This window comes from Hyla sarda, chromosome 1 (assembly GCF_029499605.1).
Source record: "Hyla sarda isolate aHylSar1 chromosome 1, aHylSar1.hap1, whole genome shotgun sequence".
Taxonomy (NCBI): domain Eukaryota; kingdom Metazoa; phylum Chordata; class Amphibia; order Anura; family Hylidae; genus Hyla; species Hyla sarda.
The window spans coordinates 587,081,041-587,108,217 of NC_079189.1; the positions used below are offsets into that span (position 1 = coordinate 587,081,041).

General features: G+C 42.3%; 1 protein-coding gene across 3 annotated transcripts in view; it reads left to right on the forward strand.

The window, feature by feature from the left end:
- Window positions 1-281: 281 nt before the first annotated feature.
- Window positions 282-27,177, forward strand: part of RAI14 (retinoic acid induced 14) — a 169,414-nt gene continuing 142,518 nt past the window's right edge. For all 3 annotated transcript variants that reach the window (XR_008848726.1, XM_056545644.1, XM_056545657.1), the window contains exon 1: window positions 282-783. The gene's annotated coding sequence lies outside the window, so the exon portion shown is untranslated. The remainder of the gene's footprint in view (window positions 784-27,177) is intronic.

The following is a 27,177-nucleotide window of genomic DNA, read 5'->3' on the forward strand; positions in this document are numbered from 1 at the left end:
GCGTGAACTGATTTAATATGTCTCCTTATAAATAAAAAATTATTATAATAATAATAATAATAATAATAATAAAAAAAAAATGTTTTTACATCACTCCCTGATGTCACCCAGCTTTCCCAGACACAGATAACACCCCAGCACCTTGGGCACTTAGGGGGGAGATTTACTAAAACCCGTGCAGAGGAAAAGTTTTGCTAGTTGCCCATAGCAACCAATCAGATCGCTTCTTTCATTTTTACAAAAATGAAAGAAGCGATCTGATTGGTTGCTATGGGCAACTAGTCAACTTCCCCCTCTGTACGGGTCTTTGATAACTCTCCCTCACAATTTTTGGGCTAAACCATTTCAGTGCACGGGGGAGGAGAGGGATGCAGAGGCCATGCTCACATTCCTCTCCTCCGGACGGCACCACCTTTTTGTTCCTCCTGTGGCCCCTCCTATAGCCGGTGACAGTGGCCGCGCTGCAGTGACAGGGAGCCGGCGCTTGGTGGCAGCAGAGAGCCCCACCCCCTACTTTTTTTGCTTCAAAAACTGCAAACAAAAGAGAAGAAGGCAAAAAAAAAAAAAAAAAAGTACAAAGATCAGAAGTGGAGAGTAATGCAGCCGGCAAGGAGCAGGGATCTGAGGCAGCAGGCACCGTGATCCGGGCCCCGGGGAGGAAGCACTCAAAGCTCTGCCAGGCTGCCCACTACCAGCTCCCCTGCCCTCCTGTCATGTGCCAGGGATCATACCACTGCCAGCCTGTGGAATACAAGGGAACCCGGGAGGAGAGAGCTGCTGTGGGTAAGAGACACTGCACAGAGGGGGCACACTGCAGGCTGGTACCCATGGAAGTGCCTGGGCAGAACCAGGGCAATGTAACACCAGGGTGGGGGGGGGACTCCTGGGCACCATATGGCTCAGGTAAAACTGTCAATGGGCAAACATTCCCATATGGCACTGTTTCCCAACCAGGGTGCCTCCAGCTGTTGCAAAACTACAACTCCCAGCATGCCCAGACAGCCGAAGGCTGTCTGGGCATGCTGGGAGTTGTAGTTTTGCAACAGCTGGAGGCACCCTGGTTGGGAAACACTGCAGCATATGGACTGTCGCTTTGTCTGCAGAAGATCTCGCCTTGTGATGTCCTGCAGACGTCGCCCCTCATTCTTTACAGTATAGGTTGGTGCTATGTATGGGAACTTATAGTAGCAAGAAAAAAGTTTTTATTTATATTTTTATTATTATTTATTATTATTATTATTATTTTTTTTTTCTTCTTTCTTGTTTTTTATTTTTTCTTAAGTTTTTTTCTTAAGTGTAAGAGGGTCCGTAATCCAAAGCAGTCACTAGAATGGGGGGGGGGGGGGGGGGGAGGGCTCGCACTGGTTCTTTGTAATATCTAAGTGCGGCAAGGAGATGTGTGCGCTCCGTTCAAACACCGTGGGGTTAAAGAGAAAAGCTGCGCCATTCAATTTACTTTTGGGGGTTAGTAGGTAGGGGGGGGGGGGAAAGGGGTAGCCCATTGTAGTGATTGGTGAGGGGGAGGGGGTCAAAGCAGTCGGACCCCCGCCGATGTAATAGTTTAATCATTATGATGACTGGTGGGGGTCCGACTGCTTTGACCTGCATCAGTACCGGTGTTTTTCAATCAGGGTGCCTCCAGCTGTTGCAAAAGTACAACTCTCAGCATTACCGGACAGGCTTTGGCTTTAGTTTTGCAACAGCTGGAGGTACACTGGTTGGGGGGGGGTGGGGGGTAATGGGTCCATGACCCAAAGCAGTCACTTAAATGGGAGGGCACTGGTTCCTTGTCCTATCTAGCTGGATAACTGTGGCGAGTAGAAGCGTGTATGATGTATTCGCACTCTCGGGGTAAAGGGAAAAACTGCGCCGTTTAATCTACTTTGTGCAATTGGGGGTAGTTTTCGCAACAGCTGGAGGCACACTGGTTGGGAAACACTGATCTATTCCCTAGGTGTCCAACCTGCGGCGGTTGCCAAACAGGCCGCAGGATGGACACCTAGGACCTATAGAGTGGATTTCAGAATTACCCATTTAGGGTCTGTTCGATGCAAAGGAATTTGAAGCGGCAGATTTTAATATAGGCTAAATGACTTAACACCGCTTCAAATACTGCGCATCAAATAGATGCAGGATAATGTACGAGTGAATAGACCCTTAATTAGTGATTTGCATTATAGGCCGTTATCTCATTTAAAGAGGTTATTCTGAATTTTGGATACAAGATAACTAGCCCATCATCAGTGGGGAAGGGGCAGTAACCCCCACAATTACGACAGCAGAGACCAGTTTACTTATTGGGTCTTGTGGACATTGCCAAGCTCGGATCTATGTGATGTTCGGAATCCCCATAGACAATGAATGGAGCTTGGGTTTGGGGGGGGGGGGGGGGGGGCAGAGACCATTGATTTATGTCCTGGGGGGCTTATAGTTTTTGGAACCACTAGAGAACACAGATCTACTATAATATCCACTATTCTCTTTGGGAGCTGAACGCGTCCGCAGCGCAGATCACTGCAGAGAGTTTGCTGCAATGTATCAGTGCAGGTACAATGTAACATCCCAGCATTGTCTAGACTGGATACAATTGTTGCAAGTATTAAAAGGGGATATCCCGAGATTAAATGTTATCCTCTATAGCAGTGGTCTCCAACCTACAGGCCTCCAGATGTTTCAAAACTACAACTCCCAGCATGCCCGGACAGCCGTTGGCTGTCCGGGCATGCTGGGAGTTGTAGTTTTGCAACATCTGGAGGTCCGCAGGTTGGAGACCACTGCTCTACAGTTTAGGTTGGTGCTATGTATGGGAACTTATAGTAACAAGACCCGGTGGGGGGTCCCGACCATCAATGTTCGGTCCCAACCCTTGGTGGGGGGTCCCGACAGTCGATGAGGTCAGTTGTTCCCCCCCCCCCCCCAAAACCCCCACGAGTAAATGAAGCCTCTATATTCACTGTCTATTGCAGTGGTCTCCAAACTGCTGACTTCCAGCTGTTGCAAAACTACAACTCCTAGCATGCCGGGCCAACTGTTGTCCGGGCATGCTGGGAGTTGTAGTTTTGCAACCACGGGTCTATGGGGGTCTGTGGGATGTCCGAACATTACTGAGTTTAGCGTTCTGCAATGTTCAAATGCCCCATGGAGAATGAATGGAGTGGCAGTCTAGCATGCGTGGTCCATTCCCTCGTGGGAAATCTGGTCTTGTGATCTGTGGGGGTCCCAAGGGTCAGGAACCCCCACTTCCCCCTTAACCAGCTAGTTATCCCCTATCCTGTGTGTAAGTGATGGCTCTTAATCTCATAATAGCCCCTTTAAAGCTTTAGCCGTTTCTATGTTCTCTATTATAACTTATAAATATAATAATAATAAAAATAATAATAATGATGATAATAATAAAAAAATAATAATATTAATAATAAAATAATAATAATAATAATGATAATAATAAAAAAATAATATTAAATAATAAAAAATAATAATAATGATAATAATAAAAAATAATATTAAATAATAAATAATAATAATAATGATAATAATAATAAATAATAATAATAATCTGATTAAAAACAATAGGTGTCCTGTGCAACTTCATTGCTTGGCCACCTAATAACATGGGTTGTTGCCCAATTTCTACACACCTAGGTGGCAAATGTGCCCGCTAAGGGCATACCTGAAACAAATAGAGACAACATATTGGGTGTTTAAACATTTTTTGGTGGGTCCGGTCCCCCCTTCACCCTTTCTCTATTACCCCGAGATAATAGCAGCAAATGGGTTTTTCCAACCCCATAACCCCATGATGTGTCCTACAGCCGTTCCCATTATATGGCGTCTGTGTTGCTGTGTAACCTTTGTATTGTTTGTTATTTGTGTTGTTACTTTCCTGTTGCTTTTGTCAGTCTGTGGTGAAGTTTCTGGCTTTGCACGTGGGTGTGAGGTTTGTTAGTAACCCTCAGGGTCATATATGTTTAAGGACAGGATGTGCGTGGTGTAAAGGTTTAGGCCATGACTGGACCAATCCCGGGCGGGTGTAGGCTGCTGTGTGCCTGAACATATGCTGACGGGACGTTTTAGCTCATTGTCTATAGATAGGTTGGAGGTTCTTATTTTTGGGGTCACTAAAGTCAAACCCCTAGAATGTGTCCAGGAATTACTCTTCCCGAGCCAAATCATCGGTTTATCGACATGTGAGGTCCCTGTAGTATGAGGAGCCCCCCGAACACTCCGACAGAAGCAGCTCTCTCCTACCAGCACAGTGGAAAACCCAGATTTACTATATGACACATATAATATATGATGAGATGATATGACATGTATGATATATGATGAGGTGATATGACATGTATGATATATGATCAGGTGATATGACATGTATGATATATGATGAGATGATATGACATGTATGATATATGATTAGATGATATGACATGTATGATATATGACCAGGTGATATGACATGTATGATATATGATGAGATGATATGACATGTATGATATATGATGAGATGATATGACATGTATGATATATGATGAGATGATATGACATGTATGATATATGATCAGGTGATATGACATGTATGATATATGATTAGATGATATGACATGTATGATATATGACCAGGTGATATGACATGTATGATATATGATCAGGTGATATGACATGTATGATTTATGATCAGATGATATGACATGTATGATATATAATCAGGTGATATGACATGTATGATATATGATCAGGTGATATGACATGTATGATATATGATGAGATGATATGACACATATAATATATGATGAGATGATACGACATGTATGATATATGATCAGGTGATATGACATGTATGATATATGATGAGATGATATGACATGTATGATATATGATCAGGTGATATGACATGTATGATATATGATGAGATGATATGACATGTATGATATATGATAATATGATATGACATGTATGATATATGATCAGGTGATATGGCATGTATGATATATGATTAGATGATATGACATGTATGATATATGATCAGATGATATGACATGTATGATATATGATGAGATGATATGACATGTATGATATATGATCAGATGATATGACATGTATGATATATGATCAGGTGATATGACATGTATGATATATGATGAGATGATATGACATGTATGATATATGATGAGATGATATGACATGTATGATATATGATGAGATGATATGACATGTATGATATATGATAATATGATATGACATGTATGATATATGATCAGGTGATATGACATGTATGATATATGATCAGGTGATATGACATGTATGATATATTATCAGGTGATATGACATGTATGATATATTTTTAGATGATATGACATGTATGATATATGATGAGATGATATGACATGTATTATATATGATCAGATGATATGACATGTATGATATATGTTTAGATGATATGACATGTATGATATATGATTATATGATATGACATGTATGATATATGATCAGATGATATGATATGTATGATATATGATGAAATGATATGACATGTATGATATATGATCAGGTGATATGACATGTATGATATATGATCAGGTGATATGACATGTATGATATATGATCAGGTGATATGACATGTATGATATATGATGAGATGATATGACATGTATGATATATGATTAGATGATATGACATGTATGATATATGATCAGATGATATGACATGTATGATATATGATCAGGTGATATGACATGTATGATATATTATCAGGTGATATGACATGTATGATATATGTTTAGATGATATGACATGTATGATATATGATGAGATGATATGACATGTATGATATATGATCAGATGATATGACATGTATGATATATGATCAGGTGATATAATATGTATGATATATGATCAGGTGATATGACATGTATGATATATGATCAGATGATATGATATGTATGATATATGATTAGATGATATGACATGTATGATATATGATCAGGTGATATGATATGTATGATATATGATCAGATGATATGACATGTATGATATATGATTATATGATATGACATGTATGATATATGATCAGGTGATATGACGTGTATGATATATGATGAGATGATATGACATGTATGATATATGATCAGGTGATATGACATGTATGATATATGATCAGATGATATGATATGTATGATATATGATTATATGATATGACATGTATGATATATGATCAGGTGATATGATATGTATGATATATGATCAGATGATATGACATGTATGATATATGATTATATGATATGACATGTATGATATATGATCAGGTGATATGACATGTATGATATATGATTAGATGATATGACATGTATGAAATATAAGATGATATGACATGTATGATATATGATTAGATGATACGACATGTATGATATATGATCAGATGATATCACATGTATGATATATGATTAGATGATACGACATGTATGATATATGATCAGGTGATATGACATGTACGATATATGATGAGATGATACGACATGTATGATATATGATCAGATGATATGACATGTATGAAATATAAGATGATATGACATGAATGATATATGATCAGATGATATGACATGTATGATATATGATGAGATAATATGACATGTATGAAATATAAGATGATATAACATGTATGATATATGATTATATGATATAACATGTATGATATATGATCAGGTGATATGACATGTATGATATATGATTATATGATATGACATGTATGATATATGATCAGGTGATATGACGTGTATGATATATGATGAGATGATATGACATGTATAATATATGATCAGGTGATATGACATGTATGATATATGATCAGATGATATGACATGTATGATATATGATCAGATGATATGACATGTATGATATATGATCAGGTGATATGATATGTATGATATATGATTATATGATATGACATGTATGATATATGATCAGGTGATATGATATGTATGATATATGATGAGATAATATGACATGTATGAAATATAAGATGATATAACATGTATGATATATGATTATATGAAATTACATGTATGATATATGATGAGATGATATGACACATATAATATATGATGAGATGATATGACATGTATGATATATGATCAGGTGATATGACATGTATGATATATGATCAGGTGATATGACATGTATGATATATGATGAGATGATATGACATGTATGATATATGATCAGGTGATATGACATGTATGATATATGATCAGATGATATGACATGTATGATATATGATCAGGTGATATGACATGTATGATATATGATCAGGTGATATGACATGTATGATATATGATCAGATGATATGACATGTATGATATATGATGAGATGATATGACATGTATGATATATGATCAGATGATATGACATGTATGATACATGATTATATGATATGACATGTATGATATATGATCAGGTGATATGACATGTATGATATATGATGAGATGATATGATATGTATGATATATGATGAGATGATATGACATGTATGATATATGATTAGATGATATGACATGTATGATATATGATTAGATGATATGACATGTATGATATATGATCAGAGGATATGACATGTATGATATATGATTAGATGATACGACATGCATGATATATGATCAGGTGATATGATATGTATGATATATGATGAGATGATATGACATGTATGATATATGATCAGAGGATATGACATGTATGATATATGATTAGATGATACGACATGCATGATATATGATCAGGTGATATGATATGTATGATATATGATGAGATGATATGACATGTATGATATATGATGAGATGATATGATATGTATGATATATGATGAGATGATATGACATGTATGATAAATGATGAGATGATATGACATGTATGATATATGATGAGATGATATGACATGTATGATATATGATCAGAGGATATGACATGTATGATATATGATCAGGTGATATGACATGTATGATATATGATTATATGATATGACATGTATGATATATAATCAGGTGATATGAGATGTATGATATATGATTAGATGATATGACATGTATGATATATGATTAGATGATATGACATGTATGATATATGATCAGGTGATATGACATGTATGATATATGATGAGAAGATATGACATGTATGATATATGATCAGATGATATGACATGTATGATATATGATCAGATGATATGACATGTATGATATATGATCAGAGGACATATCCTCAATATATCCCCACACCTCTTATTTGAATAGTTATTGTGTAATTTTATGTCTGATACTTGTCTTTGTTTGTACCCCATAATTGTAAGCCCTGCGGAATCTGTAGGCGCTATATAAATAAATAAAATAATAAATAAATGGCCGAGCACTCAGTTTATCTAAGACTCTCCTGAACATTAGAAAGTCTTGGTGCCTTGTTGCTTGTGATAACACTGATGACCTATGGCAGCCTTCCCTGTTTTCTATTTATTCTCATAAAGAGGTTTTAGTAGACGGCCATAAAGCTGTAGCTGTGTCCCTCCCTGCCTCATCTCTTCTGTGTCACCCGCACATCTGTGTAAACTTACAATCACAGCCCTTCATAGCCGCGGACTAACACACCCATCATCTAGGGCTCCCTGGTGACGACACAATTCTGTAAAGATCTCACATGCGTGGGGCCCACACCTTCTTATTGTTCTATTATTTAAAGAGCATTTTATTGTAGATGAACCGTTCCCAATAATAAATTGCACTCTGTATTCTGTTTTGTAGCTATATGTGTTTCTGGGACAGCTTGGTGACTTCTCATATGTCCATCCATATCTTAGGGATTTCCATCCAGCTTTTCCAGATTGCTGAATGCATGTCTGCTGTGTTAACAGGACACATCTTCAATTTCATATCGTTACTCAGCTATCAGATATGCCATTCTGGAAAGCTGGATAACGCCTTATCGTCATCACAAGATCGTCATCTCTCAAGGGAATAAAAATTATATTCTTGCTTGGTTAAACCAGTTTCTTGGAAAGCTGTGTGACGGCCAATATGGCACAATGCCATATCTCACACTTGTTTTCACCCTGTTTTCACAATTTTATTCTGTACTATATTCAGGCAGTTATATCCAGTCTAGTCAATGCTCTGTGAGCTAAACAGCCTGGACTCCAGACTGATACATTGTACATAGCTAGTTCTGCTCTCAACTGAGAAGTGGAGACAATTGTATCCAGTCTAGACAATGCTCTGTGAGCTAAACATCCTGGACTCCAGACTAATACATTGTACATAGCTAGTCCTGCTCTCAGCTGAGAAGTGGAGACAATTGTATCCAGTCTAGACAATGCTCTGTGAGCTAAACATCCTAGACTCCAGACTGATACATTGTACATAGCTAGTCCTGCTCTCAGCTGAGAAGTGGAGACAATTGTATCCAGTCTAGACAATGCTCTGTGAGGTAAACATCCTGGACACCAGACTGATACATTATACATAGCTAGTCCTGCTCTCAGCTGAGAAGTGGAGACAATTGTATCCAATCTAGACAATGCTCTGTGAGCTAAACAGCCTGGACTCCAGACTGATACATTGTACATAGCTAGTCCTGCTCTCAGCTGAGAAGAGGAGACAATTGTATCCAGTCTAGACAATGCTCTGTGAGCTAAACATCGTGGTCTCCAGACTGATACATTGTACATAGCTAGTCCTGCTCTCAGCTGAGAAGTGGAGACAATTGTATCCTGTCTAGACAATGCTCTGTGAGCTAAACATCCTGGACTCCAGACTGGTACATTGTACATAGCTAGTCCTGCTCTCAGCTGAGAAGAGGAGACAATTGTATCCAGTCTAGACAATGCTCTGTGAGCTAAACATCCTGGACTCCAGACTGATACATTGTACATAGCTAGTCCTGCTCTCAGCTGAGAAGTGGAGACAATTGTATCCAGTCTAGACAATGCTCTGTGAGCTAAACATCGTGGTCTCCAGACTGATACATTGTACATAGCTAGTCCTGCTCTCAGCTGAGAAGTGGAGACAATTGTATCCTGTCTAGACAATGCTCTGTGAGCTAAACATCCTGGACTCCAGACTGATACATTGTACATATCTAGTCCTGCTCTCAGCTGAGAAGTAAATACAATGGTATGCAGTCTAGACAATGCTCTGTGAGCTAAACATCCTGGACTCCAGACTGATACATTGTACATAGCTAGTCCTGCTCTCAGCTGAGAAGAGGAGACAATTGTATCCAGTCTAGACAATGCTCTGTGAGCTAAACATCCTGGACTCCAGCCTGATACATTGTACATAGCTAGTCCTGCTCTCAGCTGAGAAGTGGAGACAATTGTATCCTGTCTAGACAATGCTCTGTGAGCTAAACACCCAGGACTCTGTTTATATAGAGATGTGGTTTTATTTATATAAACCTGTAGAGCTCCTAGAATTTGTCTTATTCCTCCTCCGGTGAAGCGTGTCTTGTAATCATGGAGGAATTACGACTAGACTTTAGTGACATCAACCGGGGGACGACGGATGTGGAGGGGAATATGTGGATATTCATTGTGACCTCATTAAAAGAAATTTGGATTATCCCGACCTCTCGTCCGCCTGCTGAGCTATTATATTCAGGCTTTATAATGCCATCTGGCTGCCGGCGATTATCAGCCGCTCCCAAACTGGATCCGAAATCTGGAAGACAGTGAGTGCGACGCTTTTCACAGTACAGTAGATTTAAAGGGTATTTAACACCTACTTCACTCTTTACCCCAATTAAATTCTAACTTTAACCCTAATCCTGTGTTTTACGAACAGAGTGTCTCCAGCTGTTGCAAAACTGGAGACACCCTGCTTGAAAAAACACTGCCTCAATCTTAATCCTCTCCCTAAATAAACTTGATGGGTGCGTACGTTTTCTGCCAGGGATTTGCCAGTTAGTTTAAAGGGGTATTCCGGTTTCTGTAAAATTGTGTTTAAATAACACTATCACCCCCAAGACAAATACCTTATAATATAGTGTTATCACTGGCTTCAGCATGCTTTTGTTTGATTTACCTCTGAGGGAAAGTTGTGTAGTCCTCTCATTGTCAGTGTGGTGTTGTCTCGGCAGCTCCCCAACTCCTCCTTCTCATCATCCTCTGCTTTATAGGAGGTGTGGCCTGATCTATGAGGTGCAACCCCACCCCTGAGTGATGTCTGTCATCACCAGCTACTTCACTATCTTCCTGTTATATGTATATATATATATATATATATATATATATATGTTTGTGCAGGCAGGGAATGAATACAGCAGCTGCTACGGACTTTTATGTGGCATTATGCAATGTTCTGCAGCAGCTCTGGGCTGAGTGCGGTGGGAGGGGAGTAGGTAGGGTGGGAGGAATGGGATGAAGAGGGAAAGCATTGTATTTTGGGAATTGTAGAACTTAGCAACGGCTTATATTAGCCCACATATTTATTTACCCTTGCCCTAATCCTAAAAAAACATCTTCTAAACCTAGGACCAGCCGACCATCTAATGTGTATAGGGGGGGCTTTCCTACTCTTCCATAGCAGCATCTGTTGGTGGAAATAAGGATCAGGCATATTGGATTTCACTGCTCAATCCTTTTGTTGTTGAAGGGATAAGATGCTGCCACCCTGGTGTCACGCTGCCACCCTGGAGTGTGGTGGCGGCTTACCCCTCTTGTAATCATTCGGGAAACAAAAATTCTCAGGCATGTGGCAAGCAGTCAGGAATATAGCTTGTCTGGGCATTTAAATGTTCCTAAAAGAGAGAGGAGGGGTAGGCCGCTGCCAGACACCTCTGGTGGCACATTTCTCAGAGAACAAAAGGATTGAGCAGTGACATGTCACATGTTCGATCCTTTCCTCCTCCTGTTGGGGAGAGTCAGAAGGCCTCCATACACATTGTGTGTGTCTTACCAAAAGTGGCAGGTTTATAGACGACTTTTTTTTTCTATAGCAATTGTTTCCCAACCAGGGTGCCTCCAGCTGTTGTGAAACTACAACTCCCAGCATGCCCCGGACAGCCAAAGGCTGTCCGGGGCATGCTGGGAGTTGTAGTGTTGAAACAGCTGGAGGAGCGCAGGTTGGTAAAACACTGCCCTATAGGTTTTAAACTGGAAAAACCTTAAATAACTTTAACTTTGAGGTTTCAGTCATGGGGCTTGGTAGATGAAAGTTCTGTAGTTATTTTCCAGGAACGACAACGCCCTGCAGGAGATTTCATCTTAAATTTCGGAATCTGACTGAAGGAGACAATGCCCAAGACGAGCGTCTAATCCCCAGATTACAGGGTAATGAGATAATTTGCCGACTCTTGTTCAAAAGCCATTAGAGATAACCTGGATTATTCAGGGGGCAGCTCCCTGTTTACTCTATATAAACTACTCAAGTTTATAGCCATTATTAGTCTGAAGGTATACATACAATTCCTGCAACCAAATAGTCTCCTCCTGAACATCATTGTTCTCTAACAATGCCTAACAACCTTATAGACCAGCGTTTCCCAACCAGGGTGCCTCCAGCTATTGCAAAACTACAACTACCAGCATGCCCCGACAGCCAAAGGCTTTACCAAAATCGTAGGAATTTTTTTTTGGGTGCTGCTACTTGTTTCCTAGTTTTATATATATATATATATATATATATATATATATATATAGATTAGTTAGGAGTAGCCGTATTAGTCCAGTGATGCAAAAAGCAAAATCAAGATACTGCAACTACCGATGATTTTGCTTTATATATATATATATATATATATATATATATATATATATATATATATATATTTTATTTTTTATTTTATTTTTTCTAGGAAAGCTGGGTAACAGGAGAGGCTATTATTATATAAGACATCACTTATAATATGTATGAGGATGGGATATGAGGTCAAGATATGAGGACGGGATAGGAGGTCGGGATTTGAGGACGGTAAATGAGGTCAGAATATGAGGTCAGGATATGAGGCTGAAATAAGAGGTCGGGATATGAGGACAGGATATGAGGTCAGGATATGAGGACGGATATGAGGATGAGATATGAGGATGGAATATGAGGACAGGATATGAGGACGGGATATGAAGACAGGATATGAGGGCGGGATATGAGGATGGGATATAAGGACAGGATATGAGGACGGGATATGAGGATGGAATATGCGGACAGGATATGAGGACGAGATATGAGATTGGGATATGAGGGTGGAATATGAGGATGGGATATGAGGTTGTGATATAAGGATGGAATATGAGGACAGGATATGAGGACGAGATATGAGGTCGGGATATGAGGACGAGATATGAGGACGAGATATGAGGTTGGGATATGAGGACGGGATATGAGGTTGTGATATAAGGATGGAATATGAGGACGAGATATGAGGTCGGGATATGAGGACGAGATATGAGGTTGGGATATGAGGACGGGATATGAGGAAGGGAAATGAGGTTGGCATATAAGGTTGAGATATGACGTTGGCATATGAGTTCAGGATATGGGGACAGGATATGAAGACGAGATATGAGGTTAGAATATGAGGACAATATATGACAACAGGATATGGGATTGGGATATAAGGACAATATGATGTTGGTATATGAGGTCAGAATATGAGGACGGGATAGGAGGTTGGGGTATGAGGATGGGATATGAGGTCGGGATATGAGGTTGAGATATGAGGACGGGATATGAAGTTGGGATATGAGGTAGGGATATGAAGACAAGATATAAGGTCAAGGATATGAGGACTAGAAATGAGGACAGGATATGAAGACAGGAGCGTCATTGCTTTTCCCCTAGGTAGGAAGAATGGGCAAAACCAGGTACTCTGATAGTCCAAAAATAACATGAAGTTGCTCCAAACTAAGACTTTGGTTTACAAGTCTTTACTTTGCTTCTAGTACAATTGCTTCTAGTGAGAATACGGTGCTGTATGGAGACACTATATGGCGGCTTATGAACTGTCATGGGGCTTGCGGCTGGCCTTATGTACAAGATAAATGTTGTTGCCATTTCAGCAGTAGTGGGCGGCAGTCTTATATGATCTGAGCATGTTGGCTGTGTGTGAGGGCATTCAATGCCTCTCCCAAGTCCCCAGGCCATGCAGTACAATGGATGAATGCTATTCTCTTTGGTTTTCAAAGAATCAAAATATTACACTCAATGCATCACAACTGTAAGGCTAGATCTACACTTTGGTGGCGTAATGTGAACATTGCAATGTGGCACCTAATGATTGTTAATGTGGACACATTGCAACTTGTGACGTAACACGGCCGCGACAAACCAGTGTTCCAAAATCTTAATTTATGGTCAAAAGTTGAACACAGCTTTGCCAGCATTGACTTTAGTGCAAGTTGCATGTGGGTGCGACATGCCTGCGATTTCTCTGATATTTAGCTATATTTTTTACAGTTAAGTTGGAACTGTAACAAAGTTGCATGACATCAAGTCACAGACAAATTGCTTACATTTTTTGATCTAGCGACTTAGATGTGATTCGCCATCGCACGTCACATGTCAGTCTGTAGCCCTAGCCTTGGACTACATGGTCTTGTACCAGTATGAGTATGTTCACACTACAGAATTTAGGGAAGAAATGATCCATGCACTGGTGCATGGTAAATGAGGCTGAATTGGCGCCAAAATTCGAAGTCCAATTGGCTAACAGGCTAATTTACTGGCAGAATTCGGTAGAAGATTTTTTGCCGGAATTGGAATCCTTGACGGACATTCCGTTGCTGGCTGCAACTTCCCTGGAGAAGCGTCATTTGCACAGTGTCTTCTGTGACCCTTGATAACCGCAATGTTCTGGCTGACTTCAAATTCTCTTCTATACGACAGTCACATTCATGGTGCATGCACAGATAGGGAAAAATGGAAAAACAGAGAAGATATGTGAAAGTGGCTTTTATTGAAAAACTAAAGTTGCTGTGTGCTACTCCTCCCCTAGACATCTTATCCTCTATCCAAAGGACAGCATGGTACGCAGCATAGATGACGTGCACAGGATGACATCCATAAGCAACCTTGCTATGGGCATTTTTTTCCGAACGCTGGGTGTCGGCGGCAGGGGTCGTGACGTCACGACTACATCCCTCGTAATGTCACACCACGCCCCCTCAGTGCAAGTCTATGGGAGGGGGCGTGGCAACCCCCTCCCACATACTTGCATTGAGGGGGCGTGGTATGACCTTATGAGGGCCGTGGCCGCGGCGTCACGACACCCGCCGCTCGCTCCAAGCATTCAGAACAAAATGTTCCCAACGATGGGACAGTGGAGTACCCCTTTAAGAAATGCCCTTTCCAAGGTTGGTTATGAATGTCATCCTGTGCACGTCATCTATGCTGCGTACCCCCAGCCGGTTCCCATTTCTATGATACACGAGGAAACACATTACATCTGGCATTTTTCTGTAATGACATCTCAGGAAACAAACATGAATCGGTATTGATGGCAGCATCTTGGAGTCAAAGGCTATCGATGCAGCGTTCTGGTTTATTGCACATGTAACTAGTAATATGTAATGCAGGAAATGTAGGACTGAACATGTGCTCCCCACATATGGGAACAATCGTCGCATCTGTCTACACCCAAGTGATTGCTTGTTGGATATTTATTTTTTTTCCTCTGTGTAAATGGGAAGAACTTCTGCAGCACAGGGATGGTGGCTTTGGTTTGTCCGTATGAGTCACTGGAGCTTCTCCATAGCACATTCATAGCGGGTTGTCCACTGTGGAATCTGCAAGTGGATTATGTTGCTACTCATTGAGGTAAATGGGTTCCAAGTAACAGAATTCTGCTACGTAAAATATGCAAGCGCAATTTCAGCTGCAGGAAACCCACTGCGGATGTGCAACGTATTACTCTACCTGTGCATTTCTATGTCACAGTGAACTTACAGTAGAGGTCCCGTGCATCGCTATGGCACAGTAGACGTAGAGTAGAGGTCCCATACGTCTCTATGGCACAGTAGACGTAGAGTAGAGGTCCTATACATCTCTATGGCACAGTAGAAGTCCCATGCATCTCTATGAACAATAGAGGTCCCATGCATCTCTATGAACAATAGAGGTCCCATGCATCTCTACGGCACAGTAGACGTAGAGTAGAGGTCCCATGCATCTCTATGGCAGAATAGAGGTTCCATACCTCTATGGTACAGTGGATTTACTGTAGAGGTCCCGTGCATCACTATGGCACAGTAGACGTAGAGTAGAGGTCCCATACAGCTCTATGGCACAGTAGATGTAGAGTAGAGGTCCCATAATCTCTATGACACAGTAGAGGTCCCATGCATCTCTATAGCACAGTAGATGTAAAGTAAAGGTCCCATGCATCTCTGTGGCACAGTAGACATAGAGTAGAGGTCTCATACATCTCTATGGCACAGTATACATACAGTAGAGGTCCCATACATCTCTATGGCAACATACAGTAGAGGTCCCATACATCTCTATGGCACAGTTAACATACAGTAGAGGTCCCATGCACCTCTATGGCACAGTGAACATAAAGTAGAGGTCCCATACATCTCTGTGGCGCAGTAAACATACAGTAGAGGTCCCATGATATCTGTGGCACAGTAGACGTACAGTTGAGATTCCATGCATCCCTATGGCACTGTAGACTAGTGTTGAGCGGCATAGGCCATATTCGAATTCGCGAATATATGGACGAATATTCGTCATATATTCGCGAATATTCGCATATTCGTAATATTCCGTTTTATTTTTGCATATGCGAAAATTAACATATAAAAAAATTAACATAAGCAAAAATTTGCATATGCGAAAATTTGCACACCAGTCTCACACTGTAGTATTAGAGACTCCTTTACATCACACAAGCTGAAAGCAGAGAGGGATGATCACTGTGATGTGTACTGTGAAAAAAACAAAAAAAACGAATATTCGTAATTACGAATATATAGTCCTATATTCGAGAATATTCGCGAATTCACGAATATGCGATATTCGCGAATAAAATTCGCATTGCGAATATTCGCGAGCAACACTACAGTGTAGACATACAGTAGAGGGGCCATACATCTCTATGGCAACATACAGTAGAGGTCCCATACAGCTCTACATGGACCTCTATGGCACAGTGAACATAAAGTAGAGGTCCCATACATCTCTGTGGCACAGTAGACGTACAGTTGAGATTCCATGCATCCCTATGGCACTGTAGACATACAGTAGAGGTGCCATACATCTCTATGGCACTGTAGACATACAGTAGAGGTCCCATGCATCTCTATGGCTCAGTAGATGTTCAGTAGAGGTCTCATACATCTGAGGCACACTAGCTATACAGTAGAGGTTTCATCATGCATGGCACAGTAAACATACAGTAGATGTCCCATGCATCTCTATGACTCGATGTACAGTACAGGTCCCCTACATCTCTGAGGCACACTAGCTATACAGTAGAGGTTTCATCATGCATGGCACAGTAAACATACAGTAGAGGTCCCATGCATCTCTATGATACAATATACGTACAGTAGAGGTCCTATGCATCTCTATGATACAATATAGGTACAGTAGAGGTCCTATGCATCTCTATGGCACAGTAAACATACAGTAGAGGTCCCATGCATCTCTATGGCACGGTAGATGTACAGTAGAGGTCACATACATCCCTGAGGCACACTCGCTAAACAGTAGAGGTTCCATGCATCTCTATGGCACAGTAGACAAACAGTAGAGGTCCCCTACATCCCTGAGGCACACTAGCTATACAGTAGAGGTTCCGTACATCACTATGGCTTAGTAGATATACAGAAGTCCCATGCATCTCTATGGCAGCCCTTTTTATGACTCCATTCTGTTGTGTGCCTGATACCTAAACATGCCAGTTTTATTGAGGCCTGCAGATCTAATGTGGAGGGGCCTCTGAACAACAGATGATTTTTGAGGAGAGAAGGATCAGCCATGTTTAATTTCTCTTCTCTCTCAAACTGCAAGCACACTCAGCTGAACCAAGTGTGGATGTGTATGTAAAGTACGATTCAGCTATTGTCGGTGTATGGGCACCTCAAAAGGATTTTTCCCACCGGAGGAGGGGGGGGGGGACGACTGTTGGAACTCCAACTCGTAAACTCTCATTGACAGTATATGGAGTAGACGGGAGCATTAGGAGTCCTTTTCTCTAGATTATGAAGGGTCTCAGCATTCGGACTCCTGGTGGCTAAACACTTATCCCCTATCCCAGTGTTTCCCAACCAGGGTGCCTCCAACTGTTGCAAAACTACAACTCCTAACATGCCTTTGGCTGTCCGTGCATGCTAGGAGTTGTAGTTTTGCAACAGCTGGAAGCACCCTGGTTGGGAAACACTGCTCTTTCCTATGTTCATTTAAAGGGGTATTCCAGGGAATTAAACCCATAGCCCATCCTTTCTCTCTCATCAACCTATTTAATTGTCTGACTATCATTCATTAGATATATAGAGCAGTTTCTCCTCAGGAAGTAAGGGAATGACATCATCCAGCCATCCACTCTGTCTCTGTCCAGATCACTCTCTAAAAGCAGCCCCTGCACTCCTGAGAGACACAGACCATGTGGTTTCTTCCCTGCACTGTTAAGTCATGCTCCCTTTAGTGCTGATAACTGGGAGGTGTGTGCAGCCTCAGCCAATCAGACACTGAACCTCTTTCAGGAGGGTGGGGGCTGCTCTCAGAGAGTGAGCTGGATGGAAGAGCACAGCTGCAATGATTGCTGGGAGTTCTAGGCAAGGGGAGAGAAGGATTGCAAAAAATATCAAACAGCCAGAAAAGACAACAGGTCACAGTTGTTCCCAACCAGGGAGCCGACGGCTGTCCGGGCATGCTAAGAGTTGTAGTGTTTACAACAGCTGGAGGCACCCAGGTTGGTAAACACTGCTCCCACCTATGGCAGCCTCAGCCAATCACACACTGAACCTCTCTCTGCTGCTCAGAGCAGGAGGGTGGGGGCTGCTCTCAGAGAGTGCTCTGGATGGAGCAGAGCTGCAATGATTGCTGGGAGGTCTAGGCAAGGGGAGAGAAGGATGGCAAAGAATATCAAGCAGCGAGAGAAGACAACAGGGGCCACAGGAGCTATGCATATCAGGCAGGATGGTTTACAGGAAACATATCTAGGAAGTGTGGTGGCTTTGGAGCTTTTAAATTTTTTTTTAATATAGTTCCTTGTAGTACCCCTTTAACTCTGTAATTTTCACCTGCACTCCCAGAATGTGTTGCTCTCTGGTTTCAGAAGAATTGTACCTTTAAGTATGAAAGGAGAGTTATTCACTTACTATCAGACTAGAGATAAGGAAAACCAAGTATTTACACAGTAACTCAGCATTGTATGGAGAATGTGAACTCTGCTCTACAGAGGTGGTCAGGATTTAGCGTCTGCTTACATACACAGTATCCGGTATCTGGGGGGCTTTATTGTCCTGATAACATGTGGTGTTTAGTGAAAAAATAAACTTGAGGTTTTGTCCAGGAGATCACAAGATCTTTATATTTTCCTTATCTATAGCTTTTAATAGCTCCCTACAAAACATTGGTTTTCCTTTCAGATGGGATGGAAAGCAGATGGTTCCTCCCTGGACACTAATGTCTGCCTGCTCTTTTAGTGATGCATCCTCTTCTCCTGTATTAATGCCTTGCCCTTCAGGAGTCTGGGAAAGTTAGGCCATTCCACTTGTGTTACTCATAATGGCAGCTGTATTAGTTGTCACACTGCCTACATATGCAATGATACTTTCTCTTGTATATTTATGCATAACCCTGTACCTTTGCAATTTAGGAGCCTGATAAAGTGTGTTGCCATATTGGTTGTCACCCAGCTTTCCCAGATCCAAGTAGAGTAAGCCTGATTATGGAAGAAAAATTCTGCCAAGTATAATGGAGATATCCATTGATAATTAACTTATCCCTTATCCGGAATGGGCCCCGGGGCTCAGTGAGGAGCGTGTGCAGGGCCAGTTCTGCCTATAGGCAAAATAGGCAGCCACCTAGAGCCCCTTCTTAATTGGGGCACCGCCCTGCCTGCTGCAAGAAAGTAAGTAACCAGCCAGCATCTGAAGCACCAGCCAGAACCATCGTTGTGTGAGAAGGGTATTTGTTACAGTGTGTCACCCCAGTAGTAAGGAGATTACCGGAGGAGGGGGTTTGTTACAGTGTGTCACCCCAGTAGTAAGGAGATTACATGAGGAGGGGGTTTGTTACAGTGTGTCGCCCCAGTAGTAAGGTGATTACATGAGGAGGGGGTTTGTTACAGTGTGTCTCCCCAGTAGTAAGGTGGAGCGTGTCAAAGGGCGGAGCCAATGGGCGGGGTTAATGGACAGCAAAATTAGCTTTCCGCTAGAGTGGCAAAAGTCCCTGTACCAGCCCTGAGTGTGTGTTGTCTACCGGTAGATGGCACGCTCTCCATTCATTTCTATGGGAGCTCCAAAAACTACCCAAGTACAGCACTCGGTCATCATCGGCGCTCCCGTAGCAATGAATGGAACGCATGCCATATAATGGTAGACAACACACTCTCCTTACTGAGACAGCTGGGGTCCCGTCATGGAGAATGCGGGGGTCCCAGTGGTCGGACTCCAGGCAATCAGCTACTTATCCCCTATCCTGGGGATAGGGGATAAGTCAATTTTGGCTGCAGTACTCTTTTAAAGAAAATCTATGGCGATTTTACCGCAAAGTTTACATATGGATTTTGCAACGGATTGGGCTGCCGTTTTTAAAAGGGGATAGCTGGGAATTGAAGAACAGCACCACAGCTGTTTTCAGGTTGTGTATGGTATTACAGCTCCATTCACTTCAGTGGAACTGAGCTGCAATACCACAGAAAGCATGGACAAGTGTGGCGCTGTTTTGGGAAATAATTAGCTCTGTTTTTGTAATCCTTCACCACCCCTTTAATGGGGTACTCCGCCCCTAGACATCTTATCCCCTATCCAAAGGATAGGGGTATAAGATGTTTGATCGCAGGGGTCCCGCTGCTGAGGACCCCTGCAGCTATGGCCCTACCAGACATCCGGTGCACTGAGCAAACTTCGTTCTTTGCCGGATGACTGGCGAGGCTCATGACGTCGCGGTCATGCCCCGCTCGTGATATCATGGCCACGCCCCCGCAATGCAAGTCTATGGGAGGGGGCATGACGAACACCACACCCCCTCCCATAGACTTGCATTGAGGGAGCATGGGCGTGACGTCACGAAAGGGGCACAGCCGTGACATCACGAGCCTCTGGCGCTGCACCCGACGCTCTAAATGAACGCCGGATGCAGCAGGGAGATCGTGGGGGTCCCCAGCAGCAGGACCCCCTCGATCAGACATCTTATCCTTTATCCTTTGGATAGGGGATAAGATGTCTAGGGGTGACATACCCCTTTAAGATCTCAACATAAGATGACAGGAGGGAATGGGATATTTCTAATACTACGGTCTCTTCCTCTCTCACATCAGCCCAGCAGATATCTGATACGGCGCCACATTTCTTTGTTCACGTTCCAGTCATTGTCACTTGTTTCCTTCATAGTGAAACGTAAAAACATTATCATCCTCAATACATTTTTTTTACCAAATTCATGCGGTGTTATGACAGGTTAGTTAAAGGGACTCTCCACTTTACACAATCCCTTTTTCTAGGTCCCCCAACTATGAGCTGATCAGCCTTTTTATAAAAAAAATAGAAGCAATATGATTGGTTGCTATGGTCAACTGCTCTATTGTTTGTCTTAAAGGGGTACTCTGGTGAAAACCTTTTTTCTTTTAAATCAACTGGTGGCAGAAAGTTAAACATATTTGTAAATTACTTCTATTAAAAAATCTTTATCCTTCCAGTACTTATTAGCTGCTGAATGCTACAGAGGAAATTCCTTTCTTTTTGGAACACTGATGACATCACAAGCACAGTGCTCTCTGCTGACATCTCTGTCCATTTTGGCAACCATGCATAGCAGATGTATGCTAAGGGCAGCATGGCGGCTCAGTGGTTAGCACTGCTGCCTTGCAGCGCTGGGGACTTGGGTTCAAATCCCACTACGGACAACAATAAATAAAGTATTATTATTAAAATAACATCAGCAGAGAGAACTGTGCTCGTGATGTCATCAGAGAGCATTCCAAAAAGAAAATAATTTCCTCTGTAGTATTCAGCAGCTAATAAGTACAGGAATGATTAAGATTTTTTAATAGAAGTAATTTACAAATATGTTGAATTTTCTGCCACCAGTTGATTTAAAAGAAAAAAAAGTTTTCACCGGAGTACCCCTTTAAAATTTTTTTTTTTATAAATCTCCCCTAAAGTGTTCAATTTCCCTGCAGTGCCACCACCGGGGAAATGAAGCATTGCAAAGTGTCCACTCAAATCAATGGGCTGTGTATATGAGGGTACGGACAGACAAAACTGTTGTTTAGCCTTTTTCTTGGCCTGGAAAAAGCAAAAACGCCACTCATTTTCTTTCAATTGATGCTATGGTCTATGGGAGAGGAAAAAAAAGCCACAAATTCTTGTAAAAGTAACCCAGAGCATGCTTAAAGGCGTTATCCAGGAATCAAAAAACAGAGGTCATTTCTTTCAAAAACCGCTCCCTGTCTGTCTCCGGGTTGGGTGTGGTTCTGCAGCTCAGTTCCATTGAAGTCAATGGAGCCAAGTTGTAATACCACACCCAAAGTGGAGACAGACAGGGCGTGGTCTTTGAAAGAAAATGGTTCTGTTTTTTTTATTCCTGGATAACCCCTTTAAAAATGCCATTTAAGAGTACATTCACAAATGCCTATTTTTGCTGCAGATCTGTGGCAGATTTTGCTTCAATGGGCATGTGTGAATGTATCCTAAGGGTAAGAAAAAAAAAAACACAAATATCCTAAACTTTAAAAAAAACATATGATTATGACGTTTTTCAGACTTTTTAAATTATTTTTTTTGTTACAAAAATGCTCAGCCTAATGCAGGGCAAGACCTCCAGAGTAAGTAAGAACTATTGAGTGAATTTTGGGGATAGTAATGGCGGCCATATTAGTTGGCTTACGGTATTCCAGAAAAGGGCAACTTAGTGGGGGCAAATTTATAAATATTGTCCAAACGAAAGTCTGTCTTTGTTGTCCGCACCACTTGCATGAGCGATAAGTTGGGACCCGTAAACTCTTATAGACAGTATATGGAGCAGACGGGAGCATTAGGAGTCCTGTTCTCTAGATTATGAAGGGTCCCAGCATTCGGACTCCTGGTGGTTAGACACTTATCCCCTATCGAAGTGTTTCCCAACCAGGGTGCCTCCAGATATTGCAAAACTAAAACTCCTAGCATGCCCCGACAGCCAAAGGCTGTCGGGGCATGCTGAGAGTTGTAGTTTTGCAACAGCTGTAGGCACCCTGGTTGGGAAACACTGCTCTATCCTTTGTTCATTTAAAGGAGTACTCCAGGGAACTAAACCCATAGCCCATCCTTTCTCTCTCATCAACCTATTTAATTGTCTGACTATCATTCATTAGATATATAGAGCAGTTTCTCCTCCTGAAGTAAGGGAATGACATCATCCAGCCATCCACTCTGTCTCTGTCCAGATCACTCTCTAAATGCAGCCCCCGCGCTCCTGAGAGACACAGACCATGTGGTTTCTTCCCTGCACTGCTAAGTCATGCTTCTTTTAGTGCTGATAACTGGGAGGTGTGTGCAGCCTCAGCCAATCAGACACTGAACCTCTTTCAGGAGGGTGGGGGCTGCTCTCAGAGAGTGAGCTGGATGGCAGAGCACAGCTGCAATGATTGCTGGGAGTTCTAGGCAAGGGGAGGGAAGGATAGCAAAAAATATCAAACAGCCAGAATAGACAACAGGTCACAGTTGTTCCCAACCTGGGTGCCTCCAACTGTTGTAAAACTACAACTCCCAGCATGCCCGGACAGCCTTCTGGGCATGCTAAGAGTTGTAGTGTTTACAACAGCTGGAGGCACCCAGGTTGGTAAACACTGCTCTCGCCTATGTTCATTTAAAGGGGTACTCCGGTGAAAACCTTTTTTCTTTTAAATCAACTGGTGGCAGAAAGTTAAACATATTTGTAAATTACTTCTATTAAAAAATCTTAATCCTTCCAGTACTTATTAGCTGCTGAATGCTACAGAGGAAATTCCTTTCTTTTTGGAACACTGTGCTCTCTGCTGACATTTTAGCAACCGTGCATAGCAGATGTATGCTAAGGGCAGCGTGGTGGCTCAGTGGTTAGCACTGCTGCTTTGCAGTGCTGGGGACTTGGGTTCAAATCCCACTAAGGACAACAATAAATAAAGTGTTATTATTATAACGTCAGCAAAGAGCACTGTGCTCGTGATGTCATCTTTTCTTTTTGGAATGTTCCAAAAAGAAAAGAATTTCCTCTGTAGTATTCAGCAGCTAATAAGTACAGGAAGGATTAAGATTTTTTATTAGAATTAATTTACAAATATGTTTAACTTTCTGCCACCAGTTGATTTAAAAGAAAAAAGGTTTTCACCGGAGTACCCCTTTAAAGGGGTACACCGGGAAAGTTGCGTTGCGATAAGATAGAGATTTTGGTTTTATGGGGGCTTTATATGGAGGGTCTGTAGATGGCGCCGTATTAGGTTTGTAGTCACTTCTCCTGGTCGTCGCTCCTTGGCGTTTTCTGCTCAGTTTACACTTTTCAGACGCTTCCAGCTCCAGGCGAAGCCATGACTGCAGGCCAAGAGACTGTGTAACTCTATCTGCCTGATACCAGTGACCTTACTGCTGCGAAAGCGGCTAAAGCTTCATGAAAAATAGATTCTGTTTGGAAGAGCAGATCTATCCTAGACCGTATGGTATGGAAGAGCAGAGCTGAATTAGTAATGGACCATAGGGGCCTGTGTGGTGTAACTTGCAGAATGTATATCACATAGAAATCTATTTAGTGTACGGCCAATGTCCGCTGTTCTGCGCAATATTCTGTCCTGAGTGAAGCTCAAGTTGAGTCAGTGGGAGATGAACCTCCATCTTGGCCCTTTACATTCCGTTTCAGTGTATCATTAGGCAATTTTCAGAAGGCTATTAATGTAATGGCGGACGCATATGCTTTGTCAGTAGCGGCACAGGTACTGCCGCCATAGTGCCATTTTTAGGCTCAATGTCTAGGTATGGCTTCTTTTTAAAGTGTACCTGTCGTTAGCAAAAAAAAATTTGATATAATGTAGATAATACCATTACATGTATATTTGCAATATACATTGATTAAATCATTTGTATGTTTTTGAGTGAAAAATTGCTGACCCTGCGGCTATTGCCTGTGTGTCTCTATGAGAAGTCCAAGTACAGGAAGTGATGGCAGGACTCTGTGCAGGCTCCTGGCTTGTTTGTCAGTCTGCTGTGTGAGCCGGGAGCATCTCATAGAGCCTCACTGCACAGAGCCCTGCTTAACCTCACTGCAGAGAGTCCTGCTTGTCCTCAGTGTACAGAGCCCTGCTTATCCTCAGTGTACAGAGCCATGCTTGTCCTCAGTGTACAGAGTCCTGCTTGTCCTCAGTTCACAGAGCCCTGCTTGTCCTCAGTGTGCAGAGCCCTGCTTGTCCTCAATGCACAGAGCCCTGCTTGACCTCACTGCGGAGAGTCCTGCTTGTCCTCAGTGTACAGAGCCCTGCTTGTCCTCAGTGTACAGAGCCCTGGTTGTCCTCAGTGTACAGAGCCCTGCTTGTCCTCAGTGTACAGAGCCCTGCTTGTCCTCAGTTCACAGAGCCCTGCTTGTCCTCAGTGTGCAGAGCCCTGATTGACCTCACTGCACAGAGCCCTGCTTGTCCTCACTTTACAAAGCCCTGTTTGACCTCAATGCACAGAGCGCTGCTTGTCCTCAGTGCACAGAGCCCTGCTTGTCCTTACTGCACAGAGCCCTGCTTGTCCTCAGTGTACAGAGACCTGTTTGTCCTCAGTGTGCAGAGACCTGTTTGTCCTCAGTGTACAGAGCCCTGCTTGTCCTCATTGTACAGAGCCCTGCTTGTCCTCAGTGTACAGAGCCCTGCTTGTCCTCACTGCACAGAGCCCTGCTTGTCCTCAGTGTACAGAGCCCTGCTTGTCCTCACTGCACAGAGCCCTGTTTGTCCTCAGTGTACAGAGCTCTGATTGTCCTCAGTGTACAGAGCCCTGTTTCACCTCACTGCACAGTGCCCTGCTTGTCCTTAGTGTACAGGGCCCTGCTTGTCCTCAGTGTACAGGGCCCTGCTTGTCCTCAGTGTACAGAGCCTTGCTTGTCCTCAGTGTACAGAGCCCTGCTTGTCCTCAGTGTACAGAGCCCTGCTTGTCCTCAGTGTACAGAGCCCTGCTTGTCCTCAGTGTACAGAGCCCTGCTTGTCCTCAGTGTACAGAAGAGCCCTGCTTGTCCTCAGTGTACAGAGCCCTGCTTGTCCTCAGTGTACAGAGCCCTGCTTGTCCTCAATGTACAGAGCCCTGCTTGTCCTCAGTGTACAGAGCCCTGCTTGTCCTCAGTGTACAGAGCCCTGCTTGTCCTCAGTGTACAGAGCCCTGCTTGTCCTCAGTGTAGAGATCACTGCTTGTCCTCAGTGTACAGAGCCCTGCTTGTCCTCAGTGTACAGAGCCCTGCTTGTCCTCAATGTACAGAGCCCTGCTTGTCCTCAGTGTACAGAGCCCTGCTTGTTCTCTGTGTACAGAGCCCTGCTTGTCCTCAGTGCACAGAGCCCTGCTTGTCCTCAGTGTACAGAGCCCTGCTTGTCCTCCGTGTACAGAGCCCTGCTTGCCCTCAGTGTACAGAGCCCTGCTTGTATATATAGATTTTAGCGCTTTGTTTGTCGTTTTCCCCCCCAATAGAAATCCTTGCATCCCATGATGAATCACATGTTTAAAAACAATATTTTTTAACATAAAACACGCCACAAAAACTGCATTTTAGGAGTGAAAAATATGGAGGACAGGCTTTAATGGCGTTTTTATGTGTGTGTTCCTAGCCTTAATATGCCAGACTGATTCATTGCTGGATCACACGCCCCAATGTGACAGTTCAGAGGTGACTCCAAGTCCTTATGGTCATACATGACTCAGGAATACAACCTCATTACAGTGCGTCATATGTCTGCTGATAAAGCCCTTGTCATTTTTAGGTGAAACCTCATGGACAAAACAGGCCAGTCAATAATCCCAGATTAAGTGCCAGATACTATAGTTGAAATATTACCTGTAATACAGAAGCA